This window comes from Amia ocellicauda, chromosome 7, assembly GCF_036373705.1.
Source record: "Amia ocellicauda isolate fAmiCal2 chromosome 7, fAmiCal2.hap1, whole genome shotgun sequence".
Lineage (NCBI taxonomy): Eukaryota > Metazoa > Chordata > Actinopteri > Amiiformes > Amiidae > Amia > Amia ocellicauda.
In genome coordinates, this window is record NC_089856.1 from 27,431,291 (window position 1) to 27,445,706 (window position 14,416).

Below are 14,416 nucleotides of genomic sequence, written 5' to 3' on the forward strand. Positions count from 1 at the left end.
CTGCGCATTACTGAACAGCGATGGCGACCACGGTACTGTACCACTAGCTGCATCACTTTATCCTCTTAAGCCAGCTCCGCTTTAGAGCTGCGGTACATTAACGGCTCCCCCAGACATTCTGCGTTTCAGGAGGCCCTCCTCTTTCTGAGTCTGTGTCTTAGTTTTGTCTGGTTACATCCCTATATGCCTTCTGCCCCCCCACACAATCCCCCTGCTCTTTCCATTTTCTCCAGATGGCTGCAGAATCTATAGAAATCACATTATACATCAAGTATAGCCACCCCCCCTTTCCCTGACACCACTCCACTGCTCTTCCCTACTGATATTATAAGATATTCTAGTGACGACGAAAACAGGCTCACCTCAGAGACAGAAATATTGAGTTTAAAAAAAACAAATACATTAAGGTGATGTCCATGCAACCCACTGTTTCCCTGATGAAATTAACATGCTCCATTAGGCAGGACACTGGGGGTGGACAGACTGCTTCATGAAAAAAAAAAATGAAAAAAAGCCTTCCAGCAAAAATTTATCAGTTCAGTTAACTGTTTCATGGCAAACATAACTTGCTTTAAAATGATGAGTGATAGTGCATTTGCCTTTATTTTGTGTTGTTTTGTTTTATGTGTATGTGTTTGACAATGATCAACAAACCAGGCATCCCTTTATTTGAAAGGAGTCTTCTATTTGTGTAAAAGAACATTAAATCAAAGCCTACCACTTTATATACTGGCATATGAGCACATTGTCTTCCAAATCTATGGACAAAGTCTCTTGACTGTGAAGTACAACTGTGTTAATTATCTTACACAGAGAAGTGTACCGAGAATGGGATCCTTTTCATATTGGCTGAAAAATTACATGCATTACATTACATACATACACAAACACACACGTTGGTGCATGACTATAAATAAATTAAGTTCAAGATCAGTTGCTAGACTTGTATTATTGTTTGTTGTATACTTTTCTACAAATTTAAAAAAAAATACTGAAACAGGAATATCACAATAGAGGCTCCACAATTGATTGAACTCAAAACCTGAAAATAATCATCTCCTTCCTGAAGACATGCACTCAATGAAAGCACATTACAATCTATGATATGCTTTCTGGCCTGTAAACAGGAAAACAGTCTTTGATAATACAAATTTCAAATAACAAGGAATTCACTTAATATAATAAGAGGCGATTTATATAGCCCCAGGACAGGAGAAAGCACAGTTTAGTGGTAACAATGGACTGAAATCCATAGCGGGGAAAAAACAAAAAGTTACAAATAAACTACCAACATAAGCTTCCATTAATCATAGTCATATTTCAAACACTCCTTTGATTTAAAAAATGAGTACATGTTAGAGAATGACTCGATTCTTCATTTCATTTTTTCAGGCTGGATTCATTTTTTAAACATCACTGCCTAGGATGGCCAGATATCAAGGTAAACATGTCAACTCACAGTAAAATGTGAAGGACCATACAATTGCTCCACAGTGCCCCACTTACAATATAGCCTTCGGCATCCATGGGCCAACATCATAATAGACATCATTCTTGACCTTATAACTGTGCTGGCAAGCAAACTTGAGGAAAACCTTTAAAATTCCTATTTTGGCTCTATTTCTCTATAAACGCACAGTAACCAAGGTAATTCACACTTAAATAATAATAACAATAATACTACTACAACTATTCACACCTGTAATTTTAGTTATTTTACAACATATATCATATAATCTGATTTTACACAGGGGAACAAAATCTGTCAAAAGACATTGTTAAACAGGTGTGGTCTGGCCGAAAAAAGACATTTAAATCCAGAATATGTATTTGTATTTTCTAATCAGCACTAGTCATAAGACTTGGCCTGGAGAAAACTATAGATTCCAGTTGAGTGAATAGACAGGTTGCATTGCGTTTTTACTGCCACTTAAGTTTCTATTAATACTTTCAACCACAAGAACAAAATAAAAAAAGGCAAAACCAAAACCTGCTTTATAAAAACCCTTCCAAGTGAACATTAAACACACCCATCCAGGCCTCTGTTTCAGAGGGTCACGTTTGGTTTGTCAAGACCTTTTTATCTTTAATCATAACCGGAACAAGAAGCTCACTGGCAAAGGCTATATCTTTCCACGTGCAGCATTATAATTATTGGAGAAGTAATCTGCTTTCCAATTTCAAATCCTCTCCATATGCTAAGCTGAAAAAGGAGTCTTGTGGAGTCCTGTCTTGTGCACAGACAAATTAACCAGTTCCCATTCCCATTATCTGTCTGGAAAAATCTGAAACATTTTGCCCTCTACCTTCAAATAATAAGGAAGTAGACTTTACTCTGATCAACAAATTGATTCAGACACTGTATTAAAAATGGGTGTGCTGGAGAAATTCAACAAAATCCCATTTCAACCCATATTTATTACCCACGACATCAGGGGCTTTGTATTTGGGCCTAATGCCACTATAGATCACTCCTTGATAACTGCAGGGATGCTAGGCTCCATGACACATTTTGATTGCCACAGACAAAAATCATGTAATGAATTTATGACAAGAAAGTTCTAAGAACCAAAATGAAAAAGTTGAACAGATCATTTGCACCTTTAGAGAATATTTCAATCCCAGAGTTCACTACAAAATGTTGACATCAAACCTCAGGCACTCTCCTTTGCTAGCTCAAAGGCCCTTTGTAATATGGAGTAAAGCTGAGACACGCACTCTCCACATCAGATGGAGATGCAAGAGGAGGCATGTTTAAGCTCACTTACCTGACCTTTAGTCCAAAATCTATTCACGTGTTGTAATTGGAACAAAGCCTCCCAGCAGGTTCTGCTTCATTACATAATTGCCTCGCTGCTGCAGATTCTTTATTTTTATGTGCCTCCAGTCAGTTATCTTACTCTCCTTTAGGCACTGTTCTTTATTCCTATATGGCTGCCCAGATTAACGACATGCCTGATTAAAGGTGTATCCCATTTGAGCTTTGCTTCCAGACTGAATGCAATTTTTTTTTTTCTGCCAAGGCAGTGAACTGAGTACACCATGCCTTGTGCCAATTCAGAGAAATCACTTTTATTGCACTTTTTTGTTGATGCTTGTGAAGCATTTTGAAGGCCTGGAATAATAATACGGTTTTAGACAGATCTTTACATACGCAAATCACTCCTACTGCAGTCCTTACAATGTCAACAGAGGGGGCGATTCTGAAGTAGAAAGCAGCCAAACTAAAGGTTAGGAATGAGAAAGTGCTAAAGTGACTAAGAAGATGTATGCAAAATGCCAGTCTAGTCACACTCACACAAATAGATGTAGAACAGTAAGCAACATTATTCAGGATAACTGCTTTATTATATGGAGTCTGATGTCTCATATCTTGCCATTGCCAGCTTCAGATGTTCTGAATCATAGGCAATAACAAAATGAAATCAGCACAGCGAATGGTGTTTTGAGAAACTGCTTCTTATATAGCATAAATCCATAGAAGATGTTAAATTAAAAACATGCACAAAATCCAATTCTATGCAAGTGCAACTGTATTTAATTCTAAATTGAATACAACTTCAGTAATACAGCTCTAGTCCCATATTATGTTTTATATATAAGAACTTAAAAAGGATACATCACTAGAGATAGTAATGTTGCAGACATTCCAGTTGTCACTAGAGGGCAGCATAGTTTAATAACAAGCGTTGAACAATATACATTTAGCAACTACTTTTTTCTATTCATACCACAGGCCAAACTTCAGTTACAAGCAATTATATTGATTTAGGAAGTGAATCTAGGTTTTATCTAATTCATAACAAAAGCAGGATCATCCTGAATGTCTTTAGTACTTCATGTGAATTTATTATATAAATGTGTGCTGAACATTCAATTGTTTAAAACATTTAATACAAAAAAAATGTATCCATTAATAACCATAAACTGATTCAGGTAACCACAAAGGTTAATTAAGAATAATTAAGAGCAGGAAAAATAATAATACCAAGTTTACATTTCTCTGTCTCAATCTTTTTACTGACTGATTTGAGTGTTTAAATCAAAAGGATATACATCCCCCATCTAAACTCAGAACATTAGTGTAGGTCAAGATGTAAAATATATATTATCTACCTCTATCTTAAGTTATGACCCAGATACCGATGAAATATTTTCTGACATGACACCATCAGATAAAGCAGACATTATTTCACAAGCATTTCCTCTGCTGCATACAGGATGTCATTCTAATTTATGTTTCCGAGTATTGGGTGGTGTTATTGTGGTTGTGATTAGGAACAGAAATGTATGTCTTTCTGTTCATCTGAAAATGTGCTTCTTACGGATCGCAATTGCCATATCCAGCAAGGTAGGGTCGTTAACTGAATTACACTGGTATCTTCAATGACTAAATGCAGTATAATAAAATGAGGAAGAACACAAATGACTTAATTAACTAAACTAATTAATTGATTTAATTATCTTGACAATAAGCTACAAAGTATAGCTCAGTATTTGAATATCTCCATTCAAACAGGATTATGCAGCTAACATTGCATTCAGAATCAATTTCCATTAGGAGTTTGATGCAATCTCTCCTTAGGCCAGGTTTGGATGCTCTGGGTTCAATGCTAGTTGTGGAATGATCTCCTCTTGGCTTTTAGCAGCTGTTTTCATATATACCTTACTCAAGACGCATCTCTTCCGACAGCACTTGTAATATTAGTCCTCTATCCCTGCTAGATAGCACTTCAGCTTATTATGCTCCTCGCGTTCTTGATTGTTTTCCTCCTTGCTCCCTTTCCCGTAGCCCTAGCCTGTAACCCTACATCTTGACAGCACTTAGCTTTCACCGTCCAGGATGTAGGAAGTCTCTTACTGTACTTGTGTAAATTGTAAATTGGAATCTGTAAAATGTATTTTGAATTGTTATGTTTTAGCTAAGTTGAACTTGTAATGATTGATGCCTTGTACTTCTCTGTATTTTTGCACTTATGTTGTAAGTCGCCCTGGAAAAGGGCATCTGCCAAGAAATAAAGATAATAATAATAATAAAAAATAATAATAATAATACCTAGTCTGTGTGTTGCTCAACTTAAATCACAACTGAATAAAGGACCATTCCTACAATGGGAAAGCACCCCCAATCAGTTCATTGGCTTCTTTCCTGGAAGTCCGACTGCAAGATGCGTGCTGGCAGGGAGGGTGGCATTTGCATTAATTGGACCAGACAGTAAGCAATCTGCAACAAGCGTGACAAAGCATATGGCTTGTAAGACAACCCACTGAATTGCCATCTCTTTGTGATGTAAATAGTCCACAGAAAATGTCAGTTTTTCTTTATCTTTTTTTTGATCCAGGTCAACAGTTCATGTTCTATTTAGTGGATAATCAAAATGCAGCTTTGAAATGTTATAATGATCCTTTGAATTAGATGTACAAAACAGACAAGTACTTATTGCCATGTTGCCCTGGATAATAAATAATTATATATGTAAGCATTAAATTGTGTAGTCTCCTATTTAGAAAATACACCAAATAAATTGGAAAACATTAAGAACCAGCATGACTCAACCGTTTACTCTGGTTTACTGGTTACTCTGATCGAGACCCAAATGCTTTCCTTTTTTTTTTTTTTTTTTCAAACATTTTTAGAAATGATGGAAAAATCACACAAGTTTTCCGCCCACATATTTTAAAACCCACAATTGATGGATTTAACTTATAGAAGTAACCTAGTACACCACCTTGCACCTACACTGTAATAAGCACGTGTCTCAGTAGCAACTGGAAACATCTATTTCATTGCTGGAAGGAATAAAAACTCAGCAGCAATGAGCCAGCAATATACTATTATTTTCAATTCACCACAGGTTGCCTTTCTGGAGTCATGAATGAATCTGCACTTTCCACTCTACCCAAATGTTAAAGCTGTAGGAATAGTGTTTGTATAAGGTATCAATTGCTCATATGTAGCTACAAAATCTATCCAGTGAAGGCCTGGTGATGGTGACCCTGTGACCTTTCACCCCTGGCCCTTAAAATCACCCTATGAAGAGTACCATGAGAATAATAGCTATCTGAAACTGTTTGCCTAGCTTGATTACACAGATATTCGACTTTGATTGGCAGGAGATACTCGGGTTTAAGAGGCACGCCTTCACAATAACCGGTAGTAAAACAGCCCTGAGATTGCGTCAGGTCTGTGGACAGTTATGGGTGAAGTTTTGTTTTACCTATCAATGTATAACCCGGTCTTCCTGTGCAGAGGAGTAAAACATGAATTTAAGAGATAGGACAGGAAGGGTTCATAAGCTTCTTCTGGGATTGTACTAGATTGTTGCCACACCTCAAATCTTAGAAAATAAAAACATGAACGCAAATGTTTACCCATTTCTGAACAGTTATCTTTCCAACCACAAAAATAATTGATCATACTAAGAAATGGGGATTGTTAATAAATGCTTTAGATTATGCTTGATACACACATAAATTCCTACATAAACATACATAAGACATTTTTTGCTAAAATGCAAAAACAAATAAATAAACAAACATCTATACGACTTAGAACCTGCAGTATGAGGTCTTACAGGATCCTTGTTAATCCTCACCACTGTGCTGCTGAGTGTTATAAAAAAATGGAGCCTGTCATGTTTGATGTGATTTAGGGTAAACTCTCTCACCTTTGCCTGTGTAAACCAATGTTCATATACAAGAGAAAAAGATAGAAAGGGAACACTGTGTACACTGGGTTAAAATAAAATCTCCCACTGAATACTTCCTTACTCTCACCTTGTTACCCTCACGAGATGACAGAGTTCAAAAAACTCTAAGCATTCGGAAGAACGCTCCATATGCAGCATGCAGTGCTATTTCGGGCTTCTCTCTCCACACTCCTGTGTTTATAAATAGCCACTGTTCCTCTGCTGGCACGTGCCCTCTGCTTCTCTAGCCAACCCACTGACCCGCGAGCACATGCTGACCCACTCTCACTCTCAACATAAACTCACCTTTCAACTGAAACACACAGCACCGCAGTCCGAGTTTGATGGAGAGAGAGACTAAAACTTGCATTTTGCATTACACTTCCATGTAACATTCTGGGCTATTGTAAATCAACCTTTTGAAAGAATGAAACAAACCTATTTTCACAGTTATTCTGGGCTGATGTGATTTTTCCATTGAGGAGGAGGAAGTGGTCAACCTCACAATGTGTGTTTTGGAACAGCGTCCAAACCAGAATAACATGACAGCTGTCTTTAAGACTGTGAGCACATGATACTCTCAATCTTATCATTATTTTTAAAAGAATAGAGATTATATATAGTAGTATTGGGGCAGTGCAATTATCTCCTGCTTCTATTCTCCTTAACTCGGTTGCTGGGGATTCTCCTGTCTCAACAATACGGCTCTTTTCAATACAACCAGGCTCCCAAAGCATTTCTCAGTAGAGTCCCAGCTGAACTATCCATTTAACACCTACACGAAGGGCACTAGGGTAGGAAACAATCAGAAAAAAGTCTGGGGGAGTTGAAAAGCAGGCAAGAGGTTTACACTGTTTACCCATGTTTACATTTGGTGTCTCCAATACTAGTGTGCTTTAGAAAGAATTGGAACAGGATCTTTGGTGTTGATAGGAACTCAGTTTGACATTACATCTTAAGGACACTACCTCCTAGAGCACGCCGTCAGCCAGAAGGCAAACTGTTCACATCCAAGGACACCATAATACTCTGTGGACCTTCTCCGTTCCTCAGAGGGCAACTGTTGTGCCAAGAAACAAGGTGCAGGGGTGGTGTGCAGACAAGATCTGTTGCTGACTTACCAACACCAGCACATTAAGGCCACCATTATGGGCTCATATTAGCGCCATTAGTAAAGAATTCAAAATAATTTTTTTTTTTTTTTTTTCTTTTACGAGTTTTGGCACTGTTTTGTCGTGAGGGGGGGGTTTAGAGGGAGGCGTAGGTCATGGCTCTACATTGGTCCACTACGTTTTGGTGACAGATCTTCCTAACCCAATCATTGAGCAGGTGAGATGGTCTGACAGTCACCACTATGCAACTGGGGTGCAACTACATGGCTTTAATTATAAACAAAGCATGTTTTAATGAATAGACAATCGTTTTCTACATATTACATATGTGTTTATTTTATACAGCATTTATTCCCATCTTTATCAATGGTGCCAGTAATTATGAAGGTGACTGTGCATATGTGCATATGTATGTACGTGTGTATATGTGTGTGTGTTTCTAACCTAAACATAAACTCGGACATCACAGTGCTCTTAATGAATACGATGCCCCTCCATTTGCCTATTGCTAAATGCTGTGAGCTCCATCAGTCTGGCACTGTGTTATCTAAGGAGCTGAATTAAAGTGCTCATGCAGGTTAAATTAATATGAACATGATATTAAACATTTTACTGTGCATGCAGCAGGTGAATTCTCTGTTTTGCTTCAGAGCTGTATGGGGCAGAGGATATTTTGAAGAAGGCAGTGGGATCCAATGTGGGGATTTCCCAGCTTTCGACTGAAAGGCTATGAACACACACAGGATGTGTCTAAGGAGTTGCTAGAATCGGTGGTGCTGTTGAAACCGTGACAATCAATTACCATCCCACACAGACATCACCGGAGAACTGTGAATTCCAACGTAGAGCAGCCAAACCTGATCACTGATTGGATTACTCAAACGTAGTGGACCAATGGAGAGCCACGACCTACGCCTCCATCTATGCCCCGCCCCCAAGAAACTGGCAGCGAAAGCAAGGACTGCAGCATCACAACCAAAGACAGGGACTCCAGTGCTCTCACTTTAACATTATTTCAATATATTTTTTTTTGCATTTGATATAATTATTTTTTCTTTACAATTCTATACATTTTGCTTTCGATTGTTTTATTTTTGATCTCAGCATAAATTTTTTCTCAACTTGTTTACAATTTTTTTATTTTGAATTTGTTACTTATATCTCACAACACTGACCTATTATGATGATGATTATTAAGTCTATATTATTTTAATTTAATAAAAGTACTCTACATACATTAAAAAACACAAAATAAAAGCAATCTGACTTACCAGCCCTGTAGCTGTAGTGCCGGCTGTATATCAGTCAGGACTCAGGCCCTTTCGCTGGAGCTCTGTATTGAAGCTATGTCAGTCTTTGGAGTTCACCCAAATACAGGATCACAGTCTAGCCAGTCCATCATGAGTTATGACTGTGGGTCTATGGGTCCCAGAGCATCAGTCCACCAGAGGGTCTTGAACATCCCAGTCCATGAAGAATCCAATTTCTTTTCAACACACTTGTAATGACAAAAAAATAACAATGAATTAAAGTCAAATAAATCAATCAATCAGACTGACACCAAAGATCATCTTCTAATTAAAAAGCATACTGGGAGGCAAGCAAACTAGATGGCTAAACTAAATCAAAGAAATACAATATTTAAGGAACGTACTTCATAATCAAATGCCTTCAATTCCAAAACGTAATCAGAAATTGCATACGTGTTTATTTTACTCTGTAGTCTAGGTTTGTAATCTCTTAAGACTGTCTGAAATGGTGGTAGTCTTTTGGGGGGGGGCATTTACTACTTACTGCTAACAGTAAATAGTCTTATTGCTTTATAGACAGTAGCATCTGTTGCTTATTGTGTGATTTTTAGGACCATGAATAACAATTGTTTAGCTGAAGTCAGAGGAAATAAAACAATACACACAATAGACAGATAAGGGTCTCTAGTCAAATCTAAGTGCTTGAGTCTGCTGCTCTGACAGTTTGAATGGAACACAACAGCTGAAAACCTAATTTCCATTTTTTGTAATGCTTCCTAACCGAAGTGGAGAGGAAGGGAGGTGGTGGGGGGGGGGCAAAAAGGCAAAGTTTATTTCATTTTCTACCCAGTGTGCATTGCGCTGCCCTTTGGTAACTCTATTCTATTTAGACACCCACACAGGTCTGACTGGCCTGGCAGTCCTCTCTCAAAATGCTAAACCGCATAAAGCTTCACTGCAATGGTTTATTAATGATGGTGACGCATTCCTAGGCTTCATAATGGAATCAAAATTAATAATTAAAACACCACAAAATGCTGGAGAACCCACTGAAAGGGATGGTTTCAAGGGATCATTTTCTGCCCAGGTGCAGTAGACGTCAGTAGTCATACAATTGTCAATAGTCATATAAGGCCTCTTCTCATCAGAAATGGAGTTGGTGGAACTCCTCGCCTCGGTCTATAACCCTATAATATATAATAGCACAGTTTAGTTTCTGGCCTTTGGCAGTGATATGATGTCTGCATTTTGTGCAGTATTGTGAAAGCTAGATGAAGCACAAAGGTAAAACATTTAATTTGTATTAAAGTTGCTTAAAAAGAAAAACACGAATGTATTACTCATTGGGTGCATTCAGTTACCATCAGCATATGACATGCCATGGATTTAGTTTATTTAATTTCTAGTGCTTGTAATATTATTGTTGTGCATTTTATTATTTTGTGAATGTACTGTAGCAATCCAGCCAGTCTCTTATAGAACAATAATCCCTTTTGTCTAATTTGAGCCTTAACAAACTGATTAATGAAACCAGTCTTTTAAAGCAACCACTGCCACCTATCAAAAGATACTGTGTATCCATGTATTAATTCCTGAAAGCAGTCCACTGTAGTCAAAGACATTGCTCTTTGTGAGGAATGCCTTCAACCGAGCAACTGAATTGGGGTGATTCAAGATCTGCACACCCACCTAGAGTACAGAAAGTACAGAAAAGCCACTCTTTTTTTTTTTTTTGCTGCTACCTCCAACAAAGCTTCTTTTGTCCCGATGTAAACACAAGCCCCTTGCTTTTCCTTCCCTGCCATTTCAGTAAACTTCCTGCAGCAGAGTCAGACTTCCTGGCCGAAACACAAACATTATGTCAGTGCAGAGAGGGCTAGATTCCTCTTTTAGGTTGGGAAAAAAATGCCACCCTCATACCACTCTCCAAATTAAACATTTTTTCAAGCCCAAGGGAAGGGCTTTCAAATTGTTGCATGGCATCTATGTTTAAGCTTCAAGCTGAATCAGCTGAACACTTACAACACTTACAGGGACATTGCAGGGTCAAAAGCCGTGGATCCACTGTTTATTATAAAATAAAATAATTTACCAGAGGCTTCTGAAGTGTTTACAGGAATTCACAAAATATAATTGTAAAATCAACCAGTCAGGCTTAAGCAATCCAAAGCCACCTTTGTATATCTTGCACATTATCACCTGAGGGTTGACACAAAGTTTGGGAGCTGATACATATGCTTGGGTCAATTGTGTCACCCACACTAAAATACTTAATGAGGACCTTAATTTCTAAATGTTTGTCCTCTTTTTGTGTCTGAACTGCTGTTGTAAATATTCAGGGTCAAAACCTGAATGAAAGCAATATGCTGAGGAACCATAAGTAAGAGGAAGGCAAACTGAGCAGAGCAAAGAAACTTTGCAGATGGCCAAACAACAATAAAAAAACTCCCAAAATATATTCAAATCTTCAGCAAACACATGCAGCCGACATCCTTAAGTAGGATTCTAAGACTGAAATTTATAAACACTGGAAGTATCCATGTTAATTTGAACTCACAATTATGTATTTTTAGCCAAAGTACAGTGTGAGTCTGTAGGTGTCCATATCAAAAGTAAATTCCTGTAACAAGGGTAAAAAAAGATAAGTCATGCACACGCTACTCAATAAAAACTAATATTCATCTCTCTAGTGAACCATAAGCAAACAGTATAGTATATGTCATCACAGCCCTGTAATAAAGTATACAAACTATACATCAAACAAAGGGTAATTTGAATCACAGTGTTGAACAAGCACAGTACATTGTAAACTTTGAGTTTTTTTTTCTTTTGGTAACATTGCAAAACACTTATAGGAACAATATGCTGACTCACATACTGCAAAGCACAGCCCTTTACACGTATCTGCAGTGTGATCTCAAAGTAGGATCAGCACCTGAAATATATATATCTTTTTTTTTAATAAAGAGACTAATTTAGCACAATCTGGAAATCTTTGAATGCCCACCTTACTTACAAGATTGTTCTCATAAAACCGTTATGCCTTTTACAACTTAATGACAAAATGAGAGCAAATAATTAACATTTAGACAGATAATGTACTATCGTGAGATTTGGTATAGAAGACATATCTATATGTACCTGTAGTCAAAAGTATTCACACCCTTTACTGTTAATGAGTGTTATTGTGAAATTCATTTAGATTACAAAATATTGCATGCATAGTCTACACACACACTGTATTTTAGAAACTCTGTGCCTAATATACATTAAATATCAACTGCAGTACACTAATAGACAATGTTCAGTATAGTCAAACAGCTGAGGCTACTTTATGCAATATGGTGCTTTGTCTTTAGCAACAAGACCATAATAGGTATGATTCTTGCTTTGCCTATATTTGAATGATGTATTTGTTTCATTGCAGGTGTGCCTGGAAAGGGAAACAAAAGTTTTTCAAGCATTTCCATTAGACATTACACACATCTTTGTTCTGCCTAGGATATAAGCACCCGAACATGAAACCCCCTGAAAATCAATGTTGATGAATGATCCTGACGCAAGCTGCCAGGTTTAAAACATCATAGATATATTTTTTTTTTAGTTTGGTGCCATTTCTATGATTTCCACAATGCAACCTTTTACTATAAAAACAAAATGAAATCCTCCTACATCATTAACAGCCCTGCAGAATAAACACACAGCAACGTAGCCCACTCAATGCTCTTTGATTTATGCAATACAGCCTCACCCAATTTATGAGCATGCCAAATGAGTAGCTTATTGTAAATGGTGACACATTACTGCACAGTGACATCATGCTAAAATGTGTCATTATCAGAGAGGTGTGAACATTAGTAATTGTACACAACACAGTAATAATTAAACCATAATGTACTGGCATGCAGACTTCACAGCCAGTATTTCTTTGAAGCAGATTAAGATTAAGCATAGACCATTTATTAAGCCAGTGAGAGCAATGTTTAGTGAAGGTGGCATTGATTTTATTTTACTGCAGATATATGGATAAAGTCATGTAAAGTAAAGCTGCAAAAGGCTGCAAAGACATGTTATTTAATAGCAACTCATTTGTTCAAATAAAACATACACAATCCAACTAAAGCATGCCTTTAAGAACTGTAGGTTCCTGGAATTAACTGTACATTTGAGTACATATAAATAACTATATCTTTTTTTTTTTTTTACAAGCAAGATATGTTTTCAACAAATCGTCACAACATATTATTCAGGCATTATTCAGTATTTCCTTGTTTTTAACCCCGAAGTGAAACTACCCGCAAAATAACCTGGAAGTGCACTAAATGAAAGATGCACATAAAAAACCTTTGCATTATTCAGTAAAAAAAGAATCTTTTCAGTGGTGTGCTGGATGATCTTTGAAACCATTCAAATTCAATTAATCAATTAGCCTAATCAATTTGGGTGGGTTTCCATTTAATAATGGCACCCTCTCTCTATAGGCTTTATAACAAATCAGATAATTATTTATCATTGTTCTCATTATTTCAACAATGGAATACTTCCAACATCGAAGGTAACCATATTGTTACCTTACAATAAACTAACAGGTAACAAAGTAAATCTTTAAACATTACAAAAAAAAAGAAAAAACACAACCTTCACTTAAAGGTATATTTAGCATTGCGAAAATAATAAACCTTTCCTGAAGGGAACACAAACAAATGTTTTGGTGGACATGCTTTTTTTACTACTCATATGAACTAACTGTAACACAGGCAAACATGTTACACTAGATTACCATAGCAACATGTAAACACTTCTCTCTCATTAAGAAGTCAAAGCATAAAAGGGCACAAGAAACTTTTTGCATGAACGCAGACATACATATATGATCTGAAATACCAAAACAGGCATTGAATATTAAAATAATTGTTTCAAATCAATTAATTTAATTGATCTCAACTGTACTGATCAACCCAAACAATTCTTCAATGCAAAATGCCCAAGGCAATGTACTCCAATAATGAAGCAAAACGTCTGTTATTTAATATGTTTTTTTACATGTACATGAATTTCATACAAAGATCAAAGCCACAATAGTGACATGTCAACAAGATATACATTGTGAGTGTCACAAAGTTAACAAATACAAAAAGAAAGAAAAGAGCTTCACGGACTGGGCGTGAAAACTTCTCACTCAATCTAAAACGAAGAGGTAACATTACCGATAGTTTGAGAGCAAATGCAAAGAAAGAGAAAGATCAAATCGTAAATCATTTAGCTTTTTAAGGGCAACACAGAAACTAGACCTGTTCTTTATGTGTAGTGTTTTGAGTTTAGAAGAGAAGTCATTATTCCAGTATAGGTCCCATTGTTAATGGTT

At 36.9% G+C, this 14,416-nt stretch overlaps 1 protein-coding gene across 2 annotated transcripts in view; it reads right to left on the reverse strand.

Annotated features, from left to right (window-relative positions):
- Positions 1-14,416, reverse strand: part of tnk2a (tyrosine kinase, non-receptor, 2a) — a 55,969-nt gene that overhangs the window by 34,656 nt on the left and 6,897 nt on the right. For both annotated transcript variants that reach the window (XM_066708969.1, XM_066708968.1), the window contains exon 2: positions 9,073-9,299. The gene's annotated coding sequence lies outside the window, so the exon portion shown is untranslated. The remainder of the gene's footprint in view (positions 1-9,072; positions 9,300-14,416) is intronic.